The sequence below is a fragment of the Polyodon spathula genome, chromosome 17 (assembly GCF_017654505.1).
Source record: "Polyodon spathula isolate WHYD16114869_AA chromosome 17, ASM1765450v1, whole genome shotgun sequence".
Classification (NCBI taxonomy): domain Eukaryota; kingdom Metazoa; phylum Chordata; class Actinopteri; order Acipenseriformes; family Polyodontidae; genus Polyodon; species Polyodon spathula.
Window position 1 is genome coordinate 12,315,268 of NC_054550.1, and position 25,958 is coordinate 12,341,225.

The window sequence follows — 25,958 nt, forward strand, 5'->3', positions numbered from 1 at the left end:
CAAAGTCCTGACTTGAATCCAATTGAAAATTTGTGGCAAGACTTGAAGATTGCAGTCCATCGACAAACCCCAAAAAACTTATCAGAACTGGAGCAATTTTCCTGTGAAGAATGGCCAAAAATTTTACCATTCTACTGCGCAACGCTAGTAGAGACCTATCCAAAAAGACTCATAGCTGTTAATGCTGCAAAAGGTGCTTCTACCAAGTACTGACTTAAGGGGCTGAATACTTATGCAGCTAGCACATTTTATTTTGTACATTTTCTTTGCAAGTTTTGCTAACATTTAACCTCCTCCTCATATAACAGTGTTTAGTTTAACCACTGCAGCTTTGAAAAAAATAAGTTTGTTTGAAAAACTGTGCATGGATTATTTGTAATTCAACAAAATGTGACATTATTGGTAGGGGGTAAATACTTCTGTAAACCACTGTATATGTATGTGGTTTAATTATGAGTATATTTATATCCACAGGTATTGGAGGTATTTTTATTTACTGTAAAGGTAATGTATTTAAATCAACACCTCTCGGCAGTGAGATTTCAGTGCCAAGCCATTCAGCACCTCCGGTATTCAATGGCTGGGCAGTCTCAGCACTCTCGTCACTTCCTGTAGCACAGTGCCGGCACTCAGCACTCAACATGCTCTAACTCCTTCTCTGTTTTATTCGCAGTCTGGAGCCCTGCATCACTATTTCCCATTTCTCTGCGATTCAGTGGTACAAACAATTTGATACATTATGATGGTGTAATTGAGGGAGCATTGGCGGAGAAATCGTTGTATTAAAGATCAACTGCTGGTGTGTACCATTAGCAAGCCTGTCACATACCAGTACTGGAACGTGTACCACAGGTTGAAAACCACTGTTACAGCAAACATGTATTTTCATTTTTAAATATCTGGTACTACACTAGAAATGATCTTCTTACGGGATATGTCAGATAATAAAAAAAAATAAAAGCTTTTCCTGTGAACTAGCAGTTAAAAATGAAACCCACCCCTCATCGCCCCGGACTTAATTCTGCTGTGCAGAGCAGACACTTCAGGTGCTGGGGGGCACTTCCACGCCAGGTACTTCAGGCCATAGAAGTTTATAATTAGGCTCATGGTTGGAACAAAGACCTGGACTGGAAGTCCAATGTTTGTCTAACCATGTTCTGATCTTTTTTCTAAGACTCATTAGTTTGGTAACTTGTTAGCTTTATTTGTTGTGACACACACAGTAAAAGAGTTCTGCCCCCACCTGAACTGACTGGCTTTACCCTGCAGTGTAAGTTAATTCCTGAACTTTCCTGAACCAGGAAGTACAATATATGAGGAAGTAAGTGTGGGTAGCTGTGAAAGTGAAAGTAGAGCAGATAGCGGGCTTTGTGTTCAGTCTGTTTGTTTTTCATCTTCGCAACACAGTCCTTCTTCGGGCAGGCAGAGCTACAGTGTTGCAAGAAGCGGGAGACAGAGTGCCAAGAAGTGTTAAGCAGGATTCACAGGCCATAAGGGGCTGCTGAAGCTAGTCAGGAAAGGAGAGGGAGCTGCAGACAGGCAGGCTGTGAGATAATAAGTTAATGTTCACCGCGCAGATCTCCAGTTAAACAGCGGGGGAGGTAAGAGGAAAACAAAAGACGAGACAAAGGAAAAACAAGAATCTAGACCAAAACAGCAGGGGAGAGGAGGCAAAACTTAAGAGAAAACACTGGCATTGCACAGAGGGGGAGATTCACAGGATTCACAGCAACAGAGCAGGAGGGAGGAGAAAACAAGCTGGAAGGCAGCAGTGTTGACAGGAACAGTCACTATAGAAGAAAGAGCAAGAGAGTAAATGTGTAAATGTTTAAAAACATCAGAAAACGGCAGATACTTGAAAGCAGGTAGACACTTCACACACACACACACACACACACACACACACACACACACACACACACACACACACACAGGCAAAGTGCTAGTTTTCCACGTGGGTGACAGTAACTCAATATTTACAAGCAGCAGAGTCAATTTTATTATCCAGTTTAGCCAGAGAGCAGCTGAGGTTATTCACATGGCAGATATACCTGTAGAAGATACAATGGAAACTGGAAATAAGTCAGGACAGGAGGATTTGCCCAGCAGTGGAACCTGAGATGCCTGTGAGCCTGATGAACCACAGCAGGCTGTGAAGTTCTGCCAGGACTGCAATTTTGCATTCTGCGCAGTGCATGCTGACAAACACCATAAGAGTAGCTGCCATCAGCTCCAGGACTGGGGTTCTACAAGACAGGGCAAGGAAATAGCACCAGGGACAGGGGAGGCAGCAGGGAATCCAGAGAGCCAAGAGGGGGAAGCAGAGGTAGGTGAGGGGGGGGAGGGAGAAGTTGGCATGAGTGCAGAAGCAGCAGCCTCTCCCAGTAGGGTGGCAGAGGGGACTGTGGAGGATATCATTACCAAAGCCAAGAACACTGCCACTGTGGAGAGGCTGCGGTGTACAGAGCATGGCCAGGAGGGGACTCTGTACTGTAAACCAGACGAGAAAATCATCTGCGTGATGTGTGCCATACAGGGGGCTCACCGGGAGCACCAGATCATCACTCTGAGGGAGGCGTACCTGGCTTATAAAGTGAGTGCACAGATCCCCACATCAATACGTTACAACATACAGATACAAAAATGATATTGTTTAATTCTCCTCCCCTGTAAACTGTTTGTATGTTCCAATTTAATATTTGCTTAGCAGACACTGCCACCCGCTGGACAAATGCTGTAATTGTGGTTTCCTAGGCCCCAAATATTAATTCATTAGAAAATTCTTGAGAGCAATGTGAATGAACAACTCAGAGACTCTATGGGAATTGCAAACATATATGCAGCAATATAATTGTGGCATACACATTCTAATCTATTGCTATCAAGGCATATGCTGTAATACAAATGTACATGCATACGTGGAAGCCAGTGCCAGAGGAGTAAAAAGACATTTTTTTTTTTTTTTTATAATTAGAATTAATCTATAGTCTACATTTGTTTCCACTGTCAGGGACAGCCCCTGACAATATAGGTATGTGGTAGTTATTGTGCTTAATTCAATTTGAAATGCTAATGTTCTTAAGGGTAATTATTCATGGCCTGCTAAATGAAATGCCTGGTTGTTTATTTCTGATTTGGTCATTTTTTTATGCTTTTTTACTGTTTAAAATGATGATTCTGAGTAATCAGCTTTGAGAATCTATCACATTGCCTACTGTGTGGTACTTTACACTGTCCCAGCTGTCAGCACACGCTACATTCCTCTCTCTTTCTCTGCAGCCTTCCTTATATCCACCCAGTGGATTGAACATGCTTATTTTATTAATTACCAATCAAGGCCCACATTCCTCCATTCCAGCCTCATTGTCACATGGCTGGAATGGAGGAAGCCTGTGATCCATTTCCATGCAGGGAGAGTGAATTTCAATCCTATCCCATTGTCTGCCAAGCTGCATCATTATGTAAACTAATGATGTGACAGGGAACCTCACCCTGCCACATGCCAGCACGATTCACACGTTTGTTGGCACTTGAAATTACAAATATAGAACTGGAAGTGAGAATGATAAACCAGTGATAAAACTTACAATAGAAATAGAGCTATACAGATTATACAAGAAGATGAAATATTACTTACAATAGAAAGAGTTATATAGATTAAACAGGAAGACTAAAACCGTCTCTCATTTTCTCAAGGAGAAAGAAGCAGCGGATCTGCTAGGGGCCACAATGCAAATGGCAGAAAATATAAAGGTGAAATGGACTGATCCCAATGTAAGTACAGTGGGTTAATGCAAATACCCCTCCAAACACATACTGTACATAGCAGCTTTCCAGGGCTCTAGTTTCTTGTTATTTAGTTCTATCAGATAATACTAAATCCAACGTGGGCTGTAATTTGTGTAACTGGGGATTATCAGGGTATTAACTACCTCACAAACACTGTCATTAACATGCAGGAAGTTACCTGGGTGTTATGGTTATATTTAGCAGTGGTGCTGATTAAAGAACAAAGATGATGGCCAGGACTCTCGATAATCTCTCTGAGCAGGACTGGATAAAACCCCATTTCCATTCAGCTGTAAATGTGGGCATCTATGTTGTTGATTCTGTAAGAGAAATCACGTCACAGACATGACTGTGTGCAGATTCATGACCAAAAAAATGAGTAACACCAACAACATGTTTTACCCTGTTATTACCATTATTTAATGTTTCAAATCATTCTGAGTTTTCTGTTTAAAGCACAGGTAAGCCTTGTAAAATCCAGAGATGTGTGGTAAAGCATATTAAAAAGCATAAACTATGGTAATGCATATAACCATAGGAAAAGCATGGCAACATTGCCAAATTACTGTGCAGATTTACTGTGGCAAACTTTTAGAAGTGCTGTTGTTCATTCTAACTGGCTGCAAACATGCTTGCAGGCCTGTGTTGTTTGTATAGAAGCAGCACGAGCCAATAAAATACTAAATTGAATGTAAAGAATCAGTAGAATCCATCTGATGGGGAACAAATATACCATACCACCCATTTGCTCTGCATGGATAGCTGCTGGGATAATGCAGCACTTATAAGACACCTTGCTTATTAAAATAATGTTCATATGTTTGAAGGAAGGGCTGTTATCTTGTCATATGTACCAATATATTAAATGCTATGTATCCCTCTGCCACAGGGATTGACTTGAAAGCAGTTTTTAATCAGACTTCACATCGATTTGGGACTCTTATCAGCCCCAGTTAGGATTGAGGGCTGGCAGAACTCAATCTCTCCAGCTCGATAATGGAAGTTACTTAAAGAGGATCCAATGCGAAGGACGCCAAAGACGGATTTTAAATCTCCAACTGTAGAAAACAGTATGAGACAATAAGAGATGAAGAATATAATACAATGTCAAGAAAAATGTTAGGGGCAGATGAACACATTTATTGACACTGGAATAAGTTGAGTTTTACAGATTGAATTGTAATGGTCTGAGTGGTGTAAATCAGGTTATTAGACCTGAGTAGGTTTTCCATCACATTTATTCATACAATATTTAAGTGTTAACTTTCAGTAAATAGTATTTTCAGTGTGGGTTCCAGGACTCAGCAGGGCTGAATTGTTTGATTGAACCACATTCTAAAGTGCTTGCATCTTTGCACACTTGAAGGTATTGTCAATTTTTTCTAATTGAAACATTTGTCATTCAGTTGTAGTTTCTTTTAGTATTTCTTAATTCAGCCCAATTGATTGTTTAATAGTCATGGATGATTGCTTGCTTTTCACAATGAGGATTTTTAAATTCCAGAACTATATATATGAATGGATAACAGCTTCCTGGTTTGTAGGTCACATTGCAGCTATACAACTGGGTCTGACCTGCAGAAGAGAAAATCACAAAATTCCAGGAGGAAACAGCGATAAAGAAGTGAAGAGATGTTTTGCATAAAACAGGGACCAGTGACCAGTTGCTAGTGCAAATAAGGGGCACATTATTCTGGGGTTTTTGTGTGTCTAGGCATTTTTTTTACATTTCGTCACAATTTGCAATTTTGTCTTAAATCCTCCCTATTTAAATGTTAGCCGGCATAGTTCAGGGAACATGCAGCAGGGGGCTTCCAATTTCCTGTCAATTAGTACCTATTTTCTATTTAAGCCCTGATCACTTGCACCTTCGCTGTCTAGCGTTTCGTTTTTGTAGCAAACACTCAGACGCCATCTTTTCGTGCTTCACTGCTAATCTACACTTCGTTGCCTTTCACTGGAGGTCAATTCTCTGCGCAGCGCTCCCAAGATATTATCAAATATTTTCCTACCTGCTCCGGTGCTGCTTCTCATCATTCAGCCTCTCCATTCAGCTGCAGGAGCTCCAGCGTTAGTCTTTCCTGCTCTTTCCAGCCTCCAGCCCAGCAACAGCACCGTTCAAACCGCAGCTTCATTTCTCATCTCGTCCATGTCGTCATTAGACAAACTGGCCCTCCACTAAAATCTCTAAAGCTCCTTCAACAAGACATCGACATTCCCATCGTCAGCGTTTGCCTTGCCATTGTTCCTCTATTTAATCCACCATAAAGATCTGTCAGCTGAACATTCCTTCACTCTTCGCTTGCAATCAAGCACCCCTCCTCCGCTCCCAGAGCCAGCAAAATTATTGTTCCTTCATGGGATCCTGCCCTGGACTTCTGTTGGCTACATTCAATGTTTTAAGGACCTGTCCATTCAGTTTCGTGCTCCGTTTCGCCGTGTGGCGGCTTGTGCTTTCGACTCGTCACAACAAGATCCAACAACACTGCTGTTTTATAACTTTTCCACCAGCGCTTCTCAGTCCGTGGCTACCACAGCAACGCCCTCATTGCGTGACTGCGTGGAGTAGTAAGTAACTATGGTGACCAGCCAGCCTAATCTGCACTGCGAGCTCCGTGCCTCAGTACTGCAATTTTCTGGCTTGCTTGCTGCTGTGCTTTTACAACCTGCGAGGGCTCGTTCAACTCGCCGAATTGTGACATCTAAATACTGTGTTAACGTATTCATATACATGACTGACTGTCCTAAAACATGTAACAAAATTATTCAAATCTAAAAGAGTACGCAATTGTTGTTCTACACCGACAAGGATTTTAATCACAATAACCAAATATATTCTACCCGGCTTCACTCAAGCCAATGGTTAATTCTAATCATAACTGCTAGATGGCAGTATAACACCACAAATTTTATACAGTCTCTAAGCTGGTTTGCTATCACTGTGAAGCTCACACACTCCAGCTTTTCTACACATCCCGCAGTTTGTTGTCATTCCGAGGGATTTACAGGAGAACCCCTCCTCCTCAACCTTTTGTAGCAACTGACATTCTCCAATTTCAACAGTTCCCCTCTTCAAGGACCTGGTCATGAAGCAATCTTACTCAGCTGTTTGAGATGCTCAGTATCTACCATCATAGTAACGTCCTGCTTTCCTGCATCACGCATCCATTCCTGTGACTTATTCCTGTTCCCAGATTCGTGTTTCCTCATCTGGCGCTGCTCCTCCAGTCCGACCAGCTTCATCAAAGTCATCATTTCATCAACGCGAGCCGCTAGTCAGTCATGGAACCATGTCCTACAATTTATCAACAATGTCCTCCTACCCCCATTAGACAATAAACTGCTCCCAACCAATCAATAGGTTTTGCAGACGCCTCGGAGCAACACATTCTTCATCCTCTCTGGTTCTGCAGCGGTCTCAGATCTCTGCAATCTTCTTGCCCAAAAGCAGACCCATCTCTGGCTACATCTAAATCTGCCTTAACACTGAAAGACCAATATCTACTGCATTCAGCAGATCCCTACTCTCTGCAGCAGACCACCATACTCTACCGATGGTAGTCCTCCGTTCTCTATTGCAGATCTTTGCTTCAGCAGATCTCTGCTCTCACAGCTGGGCCTCTGCACACTACTGACAGCACTCCATTGTTTTCTTCCTCAGACCTCTGCTCTGCTCAGCAGATCCCACCCTCTACTGTTAATCGCTCCTCACTACAGCAGATCTCCACTCCCTCTTCAGATCAGCTCACTACTGCAACTGCAAAAGTCGCTCTAGTTTACTGTTTAAATCTGCAGCTGCACTTCTCCAGAGCCTACAATGTCCAGCCTTCCTCCAATATGCAGATCGTGGCAGCATTTCCACAATCAAGGCTAACACTATTCCCATCTAATCAAAATATGGGGCACTTCCTCAGCAATCCTATTCATATCTCCACTCATCCTCCCAAATGTTACAGCATTAATACTTGATTTGAGATGTGGTACGAGACTGGAAATCTGTCTTGATTATGAGCTAAAGATTTCCCTATTAAGAGAACAACTGGCATTGCGAAACCCAAATCTCTGAAAGTGAGTTTACCTTTTCCATTTCAAGCAGACATGATAGTAGCAAACCGCTGATCGATCCTGTATTAACTAACACATAGAAAGGCGGCATCTCAACTCTGCCTCATTTCTAGAATATGGGATGCAAAGGCGCCATGCTTCCCCAGTAATCGATTCATGTTAGTTCAGTCCAGCTGCCACCTCAGCCCTCTATTCCAGCTCTCCTTCTGCCTCTACTTTTAGTATCCAAGTTCAGGTAGTTGGTCCCATTTGCTTCCACAACCCCCATCCAGAATCCTCAGCTTCTCCAGGTGCTATTTGACTGCGTCTGCGGCCCTCCACCTTGTTCAAGAGCTCCTATTCTACAGCTTGCTTAGTGTCTTCAATCCTCTGCACCCAGATTCAAATAATCATAGCCCTTCAATCAAAACCTGTCTCTCATGGTCCGTGCTAGGGATTCTCTCCAACTCCCTCCAGTCTCTCCATATCAGCGTTCCACCTGACCTTCTGTGGGATCCTTAAGAGCTTTCCCCCTGCCTCACCTTCCTGTCTGTCTATATCAACATATATTCTCCATTTGCTAATTTCCACTCTTCAGAAAAGCCGCTTCTCCCCCTACAATGATTTACCCATGGAGATCAGCAGCCTCTCGGCCAACTTCCATGCTTACTCCATCACTTGGCTGCATACCTCAAGACAGATCAATTCAGCATGGTCGGTCCACTCACCCGTCAAGTATCAAGTCCCCTATCCCCCTTTTCAAGGTATCTCCCCAGCAGGAACACCCCCCCCCCCCCCCCCCCCCCCCCGCACCCCCTCCTCAGACCATCTGTTCATTGATTCCTCTCACTCCTATCATCACTCACCTCGCCTTCGAGCAGACCTCCCTCCATTCGTCCACCCTTCCCTCCGAGCAGGCCTCCTTCCTCTCCACCCTCGCATCGTGAGTAGGCCTCCCTCCTCGACTCCACACTCACCTCTGAGCAAGCCTCCCGCCTCGACCCCTCCCTCTCCTCCAGAGCAGGCCTCCCTCATCTCCTCTAGCCTCGCCTCCTGGCAGACCTCCCTCCTCTCCACCCTCACCTCCGAGCAGGCCTCCCTCCTCGACTCCACCCTTGCCTCCGAGCAGGCCTCCCTCCTTTCCACTCTCTCCTCCAGAGCAGGCCTCCCTCCTCGCCTCCGCCCATGGCTCCCTCCTCTCCACCCTCACCCCCAGAGCAGGCCTCCCTCCTCGCCTCCTCGCATAGCTCCCTTCTCTCCACCCTCTCATCCGAGCAGGCCTCCCTCCTCGACTCCACCCTCGCCTCCGAGCAGACGTCCCTCCTCTCCACACTCGCCTCCAGAGCAGGCCTCCCTCCTCAACTCTCCCCTTCCCCCCAGCCTGACCACGAATGTGGGGGAGCTGGTCCTCCTCTGCAGTGGATTCCTACATTCATTCATCCTTCCCTGATATAGTTGCTGCTCCTTCTAAAAATGCTAGAATGCCCGGAGTGGGGGCTACCTGTCTGCCAGGGCCACTAGAGGTTTTCCCCTAATCAGCCTCAAGGGGTTTTTTCCTCTCCACTGAGCAGCAGGATCCCCGAGTCATAACCCTCATATGTGTTTTCGGTTGCTAGGTTCTTCGGCCCTGGTCGTGTCGGCATCGCCACCCTCAGTCAGTGACCACTTTCTGTATCCTGTCTTCGGTTGCTGGGTCCTTCGCCCCTGGGCTCATGTCGACATCGTCGCCCTCAGTCAGTGACCATCCTTCTATCTGGTTTCGGTTGCTGGGTCCTTCGCCCCTGGGTTGTGTCGGCATCGCCGCCCTCAGTCAGTGATCATCTTCTATCCTAGCTTCCATGTCCAGCTTCGCTGGTCTGCTACTAGAGTGGGCCTTGCCTGCTCTGCTATCCTAGGTCCGGTCCTTTCTAGCCGGCACTCTGTCCCACTTATCGCTCCCTTCTGCTTCTTCTGCCCTATCCCTACCCCCAGCTCACGCCCTGTGAACTGTAATGTAGCTTTAAATCCTGCGAACAAGTCTCTGTTCATGTAATCTCGTTTTAAATCTTGAAATCAGAGTTTCGAATAGAAATGCAGGAATTTGCTGCCACGCATTAGTTGGGGTGGGTTTAAGCAAAAATATTCAGATCGAATCAATGATAGATACAAGTCAGGAAGGAGGGACATTGGGAAAGGTAGTTTGTTTTTGGGGGGTCAATGTGAATTTTCCAGTGTTTATTGTCAATACGCAATTTCATTTTTTTTTTTTTTTGTATTTGGGGTGTTTTATTGTTTTTTAAGAAAACAAATAACAGTTTGTAACATTAACTTGGAATTTTGTCATTTAAAAAAATAATTAAAAACTGTAAAATGCTAGCTATTTTTCTATAGGTAGGGTTCTGTTTTCAGGTTTTTTTTTTTTTTTACTTTTTTCAGTCTAAGATAGAATTGCGTATTTTTTATCAAAATGTATTTTTGGCACATCCTTGTACAGGAATCATATTTTTAACTGTAGAAATGCAGTGGTTTGCAGAAGTATTCAACCCCCATCAAAGTTTTCACATTTTGTTGGCACCTGAGCATAAACCACAACGCTTTTAAATTAGACTTTACATGTAGAACCTACACAAACTACTCCACATTGATAAAGTTAAAGAATGCATATAGAATATAAATAAGTAAGATTTACAGAGAAAAACAGATTAATCTCAGTTGCAAAAGTATTCAACCCCTTTGCTACTGCAGCCCTAAATCACTTCAGGTGCAAATTATTTCTTTGAAAGGTCACAAAATTAATGAACTGGTTTCAGCCAATGTGTTTTAACTTGTAGATAATTTCCCTCAGATATATAAAACTTTCAAGCTGCAACTCACATAGTTATCCATCTAAGCAACCATGAAGACCAAGGAGCTTTTGAGACAAGTCAGGGATAAAGTGGTAGAGAGGCACAGAGCAAGAGAAGGGTACAAGAAAATTTCAAAGGTGCTGATTATTCCTCTCAGCACAGTGAAGTCCATCATTAAGAAGTGGAAGATGCATCATACCACCTAGACACTACCCAGATCAGGTCACCCTCCCAGAATGAGCAGCCGGGCAAGCAGGAAACTGGTTTGGGATGTCATTCTGAAGCCAACAATGACCTTGAGAGATCTGCAAAATGCTGTGTCTGAGATGGGAGTCAGTGTTCAGACATCAACAATAAGTTGATCCCTATACAAAGTTGGCCTGTATGGATGGGTGGCAAAAAAGAAGCCATTACTCAGCCATGTGGAAAAAGGTTATGTGGTCAGACAAGACAAAAATTGAACTTTTCGGTCTAGATTCCAAGCAAACGTCTGGCTCAATCCCACACCATCCCAACTGTCAAGCATGGTGGTGGCAGTATCATGTTATGGGTATGTTTCTCTCCAGCAGGAACTGGTAAGCTTGTCAGCACAGAGGCGAGAATGGATGGTGAAAAGTACAGGCGAATCTTGAGGAAAACCTGTTTGAGTCAGCCAAGACTGGGGACAAAATTCACATTTCAGCAGAACAATGACCTGAAGCACAAAGCCAAAGTCACACTGGAGTGGTTTAACAAGGAGAGAATTGATGTTCTTGAGTGGCCCAGTCAAAGTCCTGACTAGAATCCAATCCAAAATTGATGGCGAGACTGGAAGATTGCAGTCCATCGACGATCGCCAACAAACTTATCAGAACTGGAGCAATTTTCCTATGAAGAATGGACAAAACTGTCACCATCCTACTGTGCAAAGCTAGTAGAGACCTATCCAAAAAGATAGTATTTGCTGGAAAAAGTGCTTCTACTAAATATCGACTTAAGCGATAGATACTGAATAATGCAACCAGTATATTTAATTTTGTACATTTTCTTTGCAAGTTTTGCTGACATTTAACCTCCTCGTATGTGTTCAGTTTAACCACTACAAAAAAAAGTTTGTTTGAAAAACTGTGCATAAATTATTTGTAATTTAACAAAATGTGCAAACTTTTCAGGGATGTGAATACTTCTGCAAACCACTATAAATATGACATCATCTTACATTTCCTATTCATTGTAATGTTGTACTATACTAAAGTGGTAGAACTGCTTCATAGAGAATAGCATAATACACATAGCTGAAAGATTGCAAATATTTATAGCCACTAATTACTTTCATGGATTCTGGCAGCTGCCTTTGGCATTGACATCTCTCTAGGTATGTAGGCTGGGAATTCCTGATTCCCAGTTTATGGCACTGTAACAGGGGGAGATCTGTACTGACTCTGCTGGCGTGTTCATAGTCCTGCAGGAAGAGGGCAGCAGTCGTCCAATACCTGCTTGGCGGTCATGGCAGTGACACAGAGAGGTGGGAGAGAGGGTGTGTGGCTTTCCCTCTCTCTGAGTGGCTGAGAGGCGGGTCTCGGGGGAATTGTTAGCCCTATAAAATAATACTCTGCTGTTCCCTTAGGTCTGCCCTTTTAGACGTACTGAGCATACGGAAGCGCTGGTCCAGGACCGAGAATGGCCGGGAGAAAGCAACCCGGGAGGAACGAGAGATAACAAAACTAAACCACAGAGAGACATAGTGATAGTGGAGAAACCTTGGGCAGAACCCCGAAGTATTGTGGCTAGTAGGCTGAGGGAACCGTAAGTGTAGGTCGGTGACCCGGGTCGTGTGGGTAGCAATTACCGGGGTAAAGCTGCCAAGTGCAGCACCTTTTATTTGTAGTTTTATTACCGTGTTTTATTTTCCCTTTTTCTTTCGCCTTTTGTTTTCATTATTATTTTGAGCACCTGCAAGTGCACCTGCAGTTGATTCATTTACCAGTATCGGTATTTCCATGGGCCTGTCTATCATCGTTGATAGTCAGGCCATGGACAACAGCATCCTCTGTGGTCTAAAACAAATCTCCGACCAAAGAGTCAGTAATAATGGGCACCTGTGTGGTGTTTCAAGTACGCCTGTCTGTCTCCCATGTGTCAGTGAATCACCCACAACCCTTCCACAGGCACTTTTACAGTTTATCAGTTTCTAGGATTTACCCAGATAAAGGTATTAGTTTAACTTCCGACAAAGTTTTACATTTTATTTAGATATCCGTGAAACATGGTAACCATATCTAGATTAATGTTTGTGAGTAAATGTTGAAAAACCGAGGTGGTATGGATTCTCACTCAGTATCTGTACACTTAATGTCTTCTTTCTCACCCTCACCCCTTCCTCTCATCCTCTCAGCAATCCTAGGCATTACTGAAGCTTGGCATTCTAGTGAAGTCATAGTTGACCCTTAGCGCATGTAGATGAGGCGGACCCCTGTATTTCTTGTGGGAGACCTGTAGTACATTAGTGTAATTAAGATTAGGATGCATCACTAATCCCAAATACTCTGACAGATGCGCTTTTCAGATATCCCTGAAGTGGGGTGGAGGGAGACTGGCTCCGGGCCCCATCTGTGAGAGAGAGAGAGAGAGAGAGAGAGAGAGAGAGAGAGAGAGAGAGAGAGAGATGCACATGAAACATGCTGTTCTTGTTTGGTCCAACACTTTTGTCTGTGCCCTACAGACCTTATGTACGTTTACCATGGTAAAAGCATGGCAAAATGTAAAAAACATAGCAAAAACATGTTATAGATAAAACATTGCAAAGCCCTGAGAAGAATGGTAAAGCATATTATAAATATGGCAAAGCATGGTAAACTATAGACCAGATAGACACAGAGGCGAGGCGACAGCTTGTGTGTAAAGGTGGGAGTACACATTATGTTTGGTGTCTTTCCACAAGAGCAACACATTTTCCTTGGACAGCATTGGGTAAAATGTGGCAAGCTCCCTCTTGTGGTAAATAGTTGTGTTTAGTTTGTTTGCCCAGGTGACAGATCTTTAACTTGAAGTAATTGTAGCTAACAAAATTATTCCATAAATGTACCTGTTTTGCACTTTAGCTATATAGGTCTCAAATGTGCAGTTTTGAAAGAAACATGTGTTGTATCAAACAGGTATTGTTTTGCATATGACCATCCAACTGTTAGACTGTATACAAAAATAACTTTATATACTATCATTTGTTTTACCCCTCCTCTCCTTTCTTTGTAGCAATAAAAATGAGAGACTTCTGTTTTTCTTTTTTATAGGATATGATGACAACTCAGAGGTAAGGAGAAAGCACATATATTTTACCCACAATCTTCAGATAAATTCAGCGCAGTTTAATTTATTGCCTATCACACACAGAATATGGCTGAGAGACAGCAATTTAGCACATGTTCCTGCTAAAATAAATTAGAGCTAGATGATGGCCCACATGTTTAATGGTGTGTTAGAAGCCTTTTGAAGGAATAACATGTAAGTGATTTATGTAAAATATCCAAACTTAATGTGGTGTTAAAAAAACCTTCCGTTATAGCTTTCCAAATAATTCCATTTTACCTGCACCATTAACACTACACCCTTAACAATATATTAGCAAATTCATTTTTCAGTCAAGTATGAGACGTATAATTTAAGTGAATAAAATGATGGAAAAATGAAACACCAAGATATACATTTAAATGAAATGCAACATATGTATAATGGCAGGATATTGTATTAGTTTAACACCATTTGTTCTACATTCCTGTAACATAGTAACATAATACTTGGGTATGTAGTCAAAAGTTTAGACTGAAAATCCAAGGTGGTTTCACAAGGTTGTATAATGCACTGGTGAGACCATACTTTTCTGTCACGTTGTACACTGCGACCCTCAAATTAAATAATCCCTGATTTTAAAGGAATTATCAAAAATAATCTATTTATCATAGAACAAAGAAGAATTAGGGGGACTTAACTGAAGTCTTTAAAATTTTAAAATGAATTGACATAGTTAACCTCAACTAGTACTTTAAGCGCCACACCAGAGACTGCTGGAAATTAAGTGGCGAGACAGACTCAGAACAGAGGGTAGGAGACAGGTAGGTGAGGGGATGGAATGGGTTACCTAGCCATGTTGTTGAAGGAGACACAGAGTAGTGAGGGGATGGAATGGGTTACCTAGCCATGTTGTTGAAGGTCACACAGAGTAGTGAGGGGATGGAATGGGTTACCTAGCCATGTTGTTGAAGGAGACACTTCTTTACACAGAGAGTGGTGAGGGGATGGAATGGGTTACCTAGCCATGTTGTTGAAGGTCACACAGAGTAGTGAGGGGATGGAATGGGTTACCTAGCCATGTTGTTGAAGGAGACACTTCTTCACACAGAGAGTGGTGAGGGGATGGAATGGGTTACCTAGCCATGTTGTTGAGGCAGGATCACTGTGATCCTTTAAGAGCAAACTTGACATCAACTAATCGGTACCAGATGAGTTTAGATGGGCGGAATAGCTTCTTCTCATTTGTTAATTTTCTACCTGTCCTGTAAAACAAAAGTTGGAAGGGAGCCCTGTGGAACAGATGATGATGGGCTATGGAATTTACAGGACAGTATATGTGTACACTACTTTAGTTTACTGGTATTTACTCCCTGCAGTGGTGGGTGATTTGAACAATGTTTTTGTTATTATTTTAAAGTCTCTGTATCATTGGTATGTAAGGCTCTAAAGGATTACAATAATAATAATAATTGAGGATTGTAGGATTTTAAATGGTAGCAGATTACATAAATAATAAAGAAGGGAAAGCTGATTGCAGGGCGCAAGGTTGAATATTCTTGATTTAGGCTAGTATTTGCATTTGTTGTGAAGATGTGCCAGCCCCATCATTTCCCATGATCTTTCCTGCACATAATTGCTAAATGGTTAGGAGCTTATCTTGTGAGATCTCAACTAATGATTATGCTGAGAAAGCTGAGCATATTCACAATATTGATTTATTTCAAACCTATTTTGTGTTGTGTTTACCACACCAAATGTATTTTTTTGTTTTATTTTGTTTTTTTGTTATTAAAAACATTTAAAAAAGGTTGAGAAAACCCTTTAATCCTTAAGGCTCTAGAAAGCTCCAGAAATTAATGGTGATGTGTTGTAGCCAGTGCACAGCCTGTACTGTGTGAGGACGTCTCCAGGGGATGCTGGGAAGTTATGTTTGTTTCTCATGTGAATCTGCCACCCTCCATCCCTCTGAGACTTATTTTTACTGAGTCACAATTTTTCACAAAGGGAAAGGAAGTACTGGAACTGTAGCCTTTTAGTATAACAAGGACCAGGCGACGAACTCCATGTCTTCCTCGTTCTGTAATAGAGACTGACAATACTTTTCAATTATCATTGCAGTAACCCATTTTTGGGGACCTAAAACTGATAATATTTGAGAAACCGCTGTATTAATCATTAAGTATGGATTACCACAACTATGCAGATCTGACATGTTCCTATATAAAAGCTGCACACATTATGTTAAATGTGTATTTTAAATTTAATGGTATTTTCTTTCATAGCAAGAAAATATATGCCTTTTGCATTCTTTTCGGTGTTACATTTTATTTACGTTTCAATTCTTAAAGAGGTTAACCAGGGTTATGATAATAACCTAACGTTTGCTGCCACTGCCACTGAGGATAAGGGATTATTTATATGTTTCATGGCTCGGTTGCCAGTAGCTTCTAATGGATGCTTCTTTTGTGACTCATTATAAACATTATTTACTGTGTTTCAAGCCCAGCTTTGATGAAAATATACAGCAGTAGATCGTATTGAATGGTTTATATATCTGCCACTAGGCTCAGATTCAACATCACTGAACCAGTGTAATTTATGTCCATTGGCTCCAGTGAATAGGTGCTGTGGAGGTGCTCAGGATGTAAATAAAAAGCAAGTGGGTTTTCAGGCATTTTGTATTAATGTAGTGAAAGTGGATTATTAAAGTCCTCATCATTCCACTGTTTCTTTATTGTTTGTTTCAGTATGGGAGTTCTGATTTTTCTTTTGATTGATTGTTAGCGATGCATATCTTTTTTGTGACTCGTCTGTTTTTTTTTATATTTTTTTATGGTTGTATTATTATAAAGGGGTTAGGGATTGGGTCATAGAGTCCACGTTCTTTTGTCTATTTTCCCATCTCCTTTTTGTCTCTGTTTATCCTTTAGTGGATTAACATTGATTGACCAATCAGAGAGCACCATTTTATAATGTACTATAAATGAAAGTTAAAAAAAAAGCCCTGGATATGTGACCTGCAGGGTGCACAGTTCCTCTTCCTATGTTTCCAGTTGCAGCTGTAATTGGTACGAGGACTGTAACAGATGTTAAGTAGCATTTCCTCGAATAAAGGGTATCTGTATAGCAATGTGCCTGCAAGCAGAATCTGCAGTATCCAACTCTCGTGCAGCAATAGTACACCTAGCACTTGAAGTAGCTGCCCATAGATGAACCCTGCTCAATGGAATATGAATTCAAGGCAACAAGCCAAACCGAGATACCGTTCTGCCCGTGGGATATTTCCGATGAGTTGGTGGCTCAATTTTCTTCAAGAAGCAAAGATTTAACACTACCATAGTAAACCTCTGAGACACTTAATTTGCTAGAAATAATCACAACAAGGCACATTTGTTTATCACATCACTTGAGGGGGGCTCTGAAGTAAAAAAAATAAAAGTAAAGCAATGGCAAAGGTTAAAAGCTACATTAAATAGACATGCTTTTATTTTTTATAGGTTGACAAAGAGATACTCTAATGGCCATTTATGTATTTATACCTGGAAACACAATTCTTAAAAGAAGTAATTTACAAATTCCACATGATGCAGGTCTAAACACAATTCTAAATATCCACTTTTAACCTTAAATACATTAATAGTTCAAACTGAAATTCCACAAGGCTAATAGTCTATAAATCATTCTGTAGATTCACTACAAAACAATTTACAGTGTTAATGATAATAATTGCTAACATGGACCAACAGGATATACCATGCAGTGTGGTAGCACTACGAAAAAGAAAAGGAACTGCACATGAGTGGTTTGAAGCTCTTTGCCCTCAGGTGATGCTACATCAGCTTCTATTCCGTACCCTTGTTAGCTTCCCCTTGTTGACAAGATGAGATGAGGTTAAAAGTTTTATATTTATAAACACAAATACAGATGAGCCCAGCTCGCTTGTGGTGTGCAGGGTCGCCGTTTCGTGCCTAACCTCCCTGTTATAAATAATGTAAATACTGTATGTATTGTGTATTGGGAAAGGGATTTGGGGTACAAACCCTGTAATTATTCTTCAACATTCAGACTAGCCAGTTATGGGAGAATGTGACTGGACTAAGATACAGTATGTCTGACCTGATTGGAAACCTGTATGCTCAAGCTGAATTGATTAATTAGTTTTGTTTCCAGTTAAGCTTAACCAGTGTATACACGAGGATCAGTGAGACAGCTGTTCGGTTTCCCTGTCTCAAAACCTGCTGCCTATAATATAGGAGTTCTATTTCTACTGCAGCTAAGGAAACCTCCTTCTAGCACAGCCCGGTTTGGCATGTTTTCATCTATTTTCTCATAATATTTTTTGGCAAAATGTTGAATTTCAGATTAGAATGGCAACCTGCTCTCACTGTTTGGTCTAAAACCTTCCAAGCTATAACAATTTGTTTTCAGAATCTATTTTCCTGGAATGAAATATAATTCTTTAAGCTCAGTCTTTGTCTTGTCATTTTGTTGAAGTGTCTTAACCAGACATGCTGAATGGCTTTGTTGTTTGCTTTTTTTAAACTACCTGTTTTTTTATTTACTTGGACTGTCAATGTTACAGTATGTTGTCTAATACTTCATTTGCAACAGTTGTTAAATTCAGCTCGGCTACAGTTGTTAAACCACTGTTCTCTGTCCATTTACTGCACTTTACAAACATAAAGAACATTCCCCCACCACTGCTGTAAATTCAAGATGCACACTATCAGTATGACAACAAATCCTGGGCATGCCAAGCTGCCGATCTTGGCTGAGGGCCCATAGAAAGGGCTTTGCTGGCCTTTACATTCCTACATAGTACAGGAAGAAAATCAGCTGTAAACTGAGTAGACATTGTTTTAAATTGATTACATTTATTAAAAAGCATACTTTAGCTGGATTTAAAGGTTATTCTTGAAGAGGAGTCAGAAGGTTTTGTCTGTTTAATAATCTATGTAGTTGTTAAAAGACAGCTTTGATGTCATTTTAGAAAAGACCCCGTAGTACCAGTTCTCAGAATTAAACAAGACTTCAAGTGAGCCGGTGCAGCTGGGTGGTCTGCCCAAGGAGCAGGAGCGCTCTTTGTTTTCAGATGACTAATATGGTAATCTCTCCCTGAGACTGTCACTCGAATTATTGTGAAGCTCTTGATGTTTATTAAGCTGAGGCTGGACGGATATCACAGGGAATTCACTACAGGACCCTTCAGAGTGCCCAGCTCTTATTACAGGTTATTACATTTCACTGTTTGGCACTTCAGGAGCTTTCAGAGCAGCCTAACTCATTTCAAATCTGTACAACACAGAGACTAGCAGGTCAGTAGAGCTAGTGGACTGGGACACAGTGTGGCCTAGTGCAAATTCTGAGAGACTAGGCCGCCTTGCTTGCCTCGCTTCCCTTGCTTCCCTTGCTTCCTAATGGGAAGCTGAGGCCTCCTTTTATGTCACGCAGTAGGGTGCTGATTGATCGTTAATTACGCCAATCAACCCCAGCCACCTGAACACAATAAACTCAGGCAGGTAGGGGAATTTAACCCCATCCCTGCCAATCTATAAAGGGAAGAGCTCTGCTCTGTCACATCCCCATAACCCTATTTTTAGTTATTATTTGTCAACAGTTCACAAGATCAGTTTTGAACTTTAAAAGCATGAATGTGACACAAGAAGGCAATTTGTTCTTACATGTTCTCAATGCCCAGTTCATTAGAATTAGAACTTGAGATGAATTTATAGATATATGTTGCATAACTAATCTTAATGTAGCATAACTATTTATGAAAAAAGGCTGTCCATTCCTTCTCTCACAGTCCTCAGTTTTAACCACCTGGTCTTCTAACTCACTAGCCTTCTATAATGTCAGTATGAAATCCAGTTTTACTGAGTAAAGTCCCTCTCTTTCTCATATACCTCTATAGTGCTATTTGGTCTCTTGAGATGAGTGGTTGTATCAAATACTGTGTTATTAGAAAAAGCAGTAAGATTGTAATAAAAACAAAGACATAAAGATGTGGAGAAATACAAGCCTCAAGACCCAAACCGCCTCCTGCGAGAGTTCTGAGCTGCCATTCGGAAAACAAACCAAGATCAAGCTGTCTTTCAAGGTTTAATAAATATATATGGACTGGATACTTTGGGTTTTGTGGAAAGATTTTCCCCTTGTGTTGATATAATGTCCTCCAGGGGACAATATAATCCTCAGACTTTGGCTAAGGGCAATATAATCCCCTATCAGACTCTATACCCCTTTAGGGACAATGGTTTTCCACTATATCCCTGATCTCCAGTCCATATTTGTATAACATTCTCACTATAAAATAGGAAGTCATGTACTGTTATGGTAACATAAAGGTGATCAGTTGCCCTGAGTGTAGCATCCTGTAGATAACTGTAGCTATGCATTCTTGAGGAACGTTGCTCCACTCCTCCTTGACTGGATCAACTGGATTTTTAGGCTTGGGAGATTACCTTCTGTAATTCATATTTGTTATGAACCATGCATACTCTATTGTTCAAGTCAGGGATTGGCTTCTTCTACACCTCCTCCTCTCTGGGAGGGGGGGGGGGGGACACTGAGCAAGCCCAGTGAGATAAGGAACCATCTTCCATGCACATTGTGCCCTGGGTAACATCTAGTGTTTGTCAAGCAACAGCAGAACTCCATGCTTCCTGTTGCAATAATGAATCATTTACAGATAATGGTTCTGTGGGCCAGGGATCCAAATGGCTTCCCAGATCACCATACTCAATCAGCCTTCTCACTTTCCTGTTGACTGAAAGGAATTTGGCTAAAAAAATGCATCTGATATCTGTGAAATGACAGAAATGAGATTCTTCTAAAAACATTGTTCCAAAAATGTTTCCCGTTCGTGCAGCATGTGGGTTGTCAACCTTTTTTTCATCCAGTGTTGGCTTGCTGGCTTAAATTATGCTGACTGACATTGATATGCCTCTTGTTTGTGCTAGAGCTGCAGCCGTTTGTTTCCATTTCCTTCCAATGATCATCTAAGCGCTCTGAGATTGACTTGTGGGATCTAGTCTGCCTGTTTGAGTGGCTACATGTTTTACACTTCTAAGGAATTAGAAGTTCACAGGAATAATAGTTGAGAACTGAACTGTTTGTAAACGTTGAGGTGACTTTAGCCAGCTTGTCCAACAACCTTCCCAATTTAATGTCTCTCAGTTCTCTATGAAACCTGCTGTTTGTGGAATGGGGATTTCACCAGTGACTTTGTATGTGGGTGTGCTGTTTGTAACAGTTCTCCTTAGCATATTCAATGTGTTTCAGACAGGCTTCCTGTTAGAACAATTCTTTACTGTAGCTAATGGCATTATCTCACTACTTTCATGAGTACTAAATATACAAAAAATTTAAAAGAAATGTTTACATGCCTATAAGAGTGTGTGCTACAAAGTGTGTGACATAGAAGGTCTACTAATGAGCTGTGATGAGACAGCTCTATGATTCGTTTGTGTCCACCGTTTAATGAGCTCAAGTAAAAGATTCAGAAAGATGAAGGGGTAGTTTTAAATAAAAAATAGCTTCTCTATGCCTGGAAGAAAATCCCCCACAACCTGCTCATATCACTTGCTGATTACGAGACTTATCTCAGCTCCCAAATTTTGAAAATAAGAATTATTTTTATCCTGCTAGCAATATCTTTGTACCAGATGTGTTTCATTAAGTCAAAGCTGAAAGACTTTAAAAGCATCAAAACACACTTGTTAGTTGAAGCGCTGCTGCTGGGAGCGCAGGATGAGTCACACAGTTTGGACAGCGCCGGTTTGCGTCCAGGCTGTGCAAAGAGGCAGGGATTGCTTCTCCTCATCGCGCAACAGTGAACCCTACTGAGCAGACATTAAGCTCATTTAGAGTGGATAAGAGGCAGGGCTGGTCTCTGTTCTCTGGGATCAGTACCCCACCCACCTCTGCTCTGGATTTCTCATTGTAAAAGTGATTCTGGCTTTAGGCTTGTGAGATTCGAGGGCGCTCACACTCCCTCAGAACATTTGTGCTGTGTGGGGACTCGCTGTGTTGAGGAGAAAAAAAAAACATAATTGGGCATTCCAAATTAGGGGAAAATAAATAAAAAATAATAATTGGTCTATCTAAATTTAAAAAAACCTAAAAAAAAACCTAAAAAAAACTAAAAAAAAGAATACCCTGCACAATAGGACATGGAGAAGGGGATAAGGAAAGGGATATAGAAAGAATGGAGAATAGCCAGAAAGCACATCAGAGAAAGGGACTTTTAAAAGCATTGTGTCCCATGTGGTTTTCATGGCATTTTTAACATATTTAAGCAGAAAATGTAGGTCTCTCTTTGTATCAGTGCTTGCACTATAAGATGTACCTGTACTGGCACTGTGGGCACAAAGTGAATAAACTAAACCAGATCTATGGAGTCCCTTGTGAGCAGCGATCACAATTACTTTAATTGTTCTTTCAATTTCAAATGTGTTCTGTAAAGACAATTTACTCGAAAAGCTGGGGTTCTTGAACCACACTTATCAAAGTTTTAATCATTTGTAGTGAAGGGAAAATAAAACTGTTCAATAATATATTATAAATATATGCAATGTAACCATTTTATATGTTACATATACAGTACCAATCAAAAGTTTGAGTACACTTGCTGGAAACTAGGTTTCATAACTGACAATGTTTTACGTTGTATACGTTTCTGTAAATACTTGAAAATGAAAACACATCTTACAATATACAAAACAAAACATAAGGAGTATCAAAGCAATGTTCAAGAAAATTGAAAATTGTCTCTGAATCTTGGATTGCTCAAAATAGCGACCATTTGCTTTAATAACAGCCTCACAAACACGATGCATTCGGTTAACAAGTTTCAGCAGGAAATCACCCGACATGTCTTCCCAGCTCTTCTGCAGCAATTCCTAGAGATGTAGGGAACTTGTGGGTAGCTTTGCTTTGACTCTTCTGTCCAGTTCGTCCCATACAAGTTCTATGGGATTGAGGTCTGGAGACTGGGCAGTGGGAACCATAGTGGACAGTGGGAACCTCTCATCAGTCCATAAGACTGACTTCCACTCCTCAAACGTCACCCTTGGCTTGCCTGACCTTGTTTTGTCCTCATGAGTACCAGTTTCTTCAAATCGTTTGATGGTCCTGGCCACAGCAGTTACAGACACTTGCAAAGTTCTTGTGATTTGTCTTAAAGATTGACCTTCTTTTCTTAAAGTAATTTTCTTTTTTCTTTGCTTAACTGAGCGTATTTTGCCATTTTCTGCTCCCTTACATTCAGGAATGACAAACATGTGCCTATGCTACCTATATTTATAGTAATCATGGACCCTCACCTGTTACCAATAATTAGTGACAAAAGGTTAATTAGGTAACATGCTAGTTAACTCAGAGAACATTTAACAAAGACATTTTTTATACTTAGGCCAGAGTTCTAACACTGTGTTATAAACATTTCAGACTTTTAACTGACTTGGGCTTGGACTTGGACAAGATTTACACTTTCAATGTAATTTTTGAATGCAGTTCACTTATGATTATCAGCTTATATAAGTACAAATATTATATAATGAAATATTAAATGTTTATAGACCAGTTTATACAGTTAAAACTATAGATAATCATGAAAAAACTGGTTTCAAGCAAGTGTACCCAAACTTTTGACTGGTACTGTATGTATCACATATCCACATATGCATGACCAAAATTAATTATATCATGCATATATATATATATATATATATATATATAATATATATATATATATATATATATATATATATATATATATATAGAAATTGCATAAGTATTGCATAAGTATTCATCCTTTGCTATGACACACCTAAATAAGCTCTGGTGCAACCAGTTGTCTTTAGAAGTCACACAATTAGTTGAATGGAGTCCACCTGTGTGCAATTAAGGTGTTTCACATGATTTCAGGTTAAATACACCTGTCTCTGGGAGGTCCCACAGTTGGTTAGTACATTTCCTAACAAAAACTACATCATGAAGATGAAGGAACATTCAAAGCAAATCCAGAATAAGGTTCTTCAAAGCACCAATCAGGGGTAGGATTTAAGAACATTTCCAAGGCATTGAATATCCCCTGGAGCACAGTAAGGTTGATTATTAAGAAATGGAGAGAATATGGCACAACTGTGAATCTGTCTCAAAATCCTCAAATTATCCCGGCGAGAAGGGCACTAGTCAGGGAGGCCACCAAGAGGCCTATGGCAACTCTAAAGGAGTTACAGTCTTCCACGACTGAGCTGGGAGACACTGTGCATACGGCAACAATAGCCCGGGTGCTTCACAAAACTGGCCTTTATGGGAGAGTGACAAAAAAAAAGCCATTGTTGAAAAAAACTCACGTCAAATCTCGGTTAGAGTTTGCCAGAAGGCATGTGGGACACTCTGAGACCAAGTGGGAGGAGATTCTATGGTCTGATGAGACCAAAACAGAGCTTTTTGGCCTCAACGCTAAGCGCTATGTTTGGCGCAAGCCTAACACCGCAAATCATCCTGAGACCACCATCCCTACAGTGAAGCATGGTTGTGGCAGCATCATGCTATGGGGATTTTTCTCTGCGTCAGGGTCTGGAAAGCTCATGAAGATTGCGGGCAAAATGGATGCAGCAAAGTATAGAGTACAGAGAAGTCCTTGAGGAAAAGCTGCTGCCCTCTGCAAGAAAGCTGAAGCTGGGACGGAAGTTCACCTTTCAGCAAGACAATGACCGAAAGCACACGGCCAAAGCTACACTGGAGTGGCTAAGGAACAAAAAGCTAAATGCCCTTGAGTGGCCCAGTCAGAGCCCCGACCTAAATCCCATCGAAAATTAGTGGTATGACTTGAAGATTGCTGTCCATCAATGCTCCCCAAGTAACTTGACAGAGCTTGAACAGTTTTGTAAGAAGAATGGTCAAATATTGCCAAATCTAGGTGTGCAAAGTTGTTAGAGACCTATCCCAACAGACTCACAGCTGTAATTGCTGCCAAAGGTGCTTCCACCAAGCATTAACTCAGGGGGGTGGAGACTTATCGAATTATGATCTTTCAGTTTTGTATTTTTAAAACTTTTTTCCCCCTTAACAGTGTGGAGTTTGGTGTGTAGATAAGTGGAAAAAAAATCCTCATATGTGTGTGTATATATATATATATATATATATATATATATATATATATATATATATTCCATATATGATATTACCTTCAAAACTTTCGACATGCTAAATTATATTTATAATATAATATATATATATATTGGAAGTTTTGAAAGCTGTACGATGAAGAAATTCCCATTCATAAATGACTGTGGCAAAATGCCCCGCTCCTGGGCTATTTATTTTGGTTGTATGTTACGTGTAGTGTTAATGTTGGTGTAAAGTCATTGGTACATGGGATATAAATGGGTCTGTCGAACACGAGTTGTTTAAAATGTATGTTTGTATTTAGGCACGAGGATTGCAGAAATGTGCAGGAAAAATGTAGTAATATGCGAGCACGGGAAATTGCACTTCATTAATTCACGTACAGTTGTTCCGAGGCTCCAATTGAATGACTGATTAGATCCGAGTCGGTACAGCTGCATAAAAGCAGCATGTTTTCACTCACTCGGGGCTGTGTGTTCAGTGAGTGGCGAACGGGTGTGGAGAAGGAGAAAACAAAAAGTAAAAGTAAATAATTGATTTCACTCACTGTGTTTGTCTGTCCTTCCGCTGTTTGATAGTGTCTGTTTCATTTAGTGTTAATTCGTTTTGTTTGTCTGTTCATTTTGGCCTCAAGTGCTGTGTCCTGTTTTGGTGTGCTGTTTTTGTTTAAATCTTTTGTTTATTATTATTAAAAAAAAACTGAGCATCCCTGTGCTTCTGAAAAACTTGCAGGTTCTTCTCTGAACTCCACTCAAAAGCGCGTATCTGATAGCCTCTTGCACCACAGAGATAACATGGACATAAAGGAGATAGCTGCTTCTGCATCCAGCGCTCAAAGAATATCATGGACATTTGCAGAGCTTTTGCAGATGTTATAGTAATAAAATAATGACT

At 41.1% G+C, this 25,958-nt stretch overlaps 1 pseudogene; it reads left to right on the plus strand.

Annotated features, from left to right (window-relative positions):
• The first annotated feature begins 1,339 nt into the window (after nucleotides 1–1,339).
• The window catches only part of LOC121330130, a 41,443-nt pseudogene continuing 16,824 nt past the window's right edge, over nucleotides 1,340–25,958 (plus strand).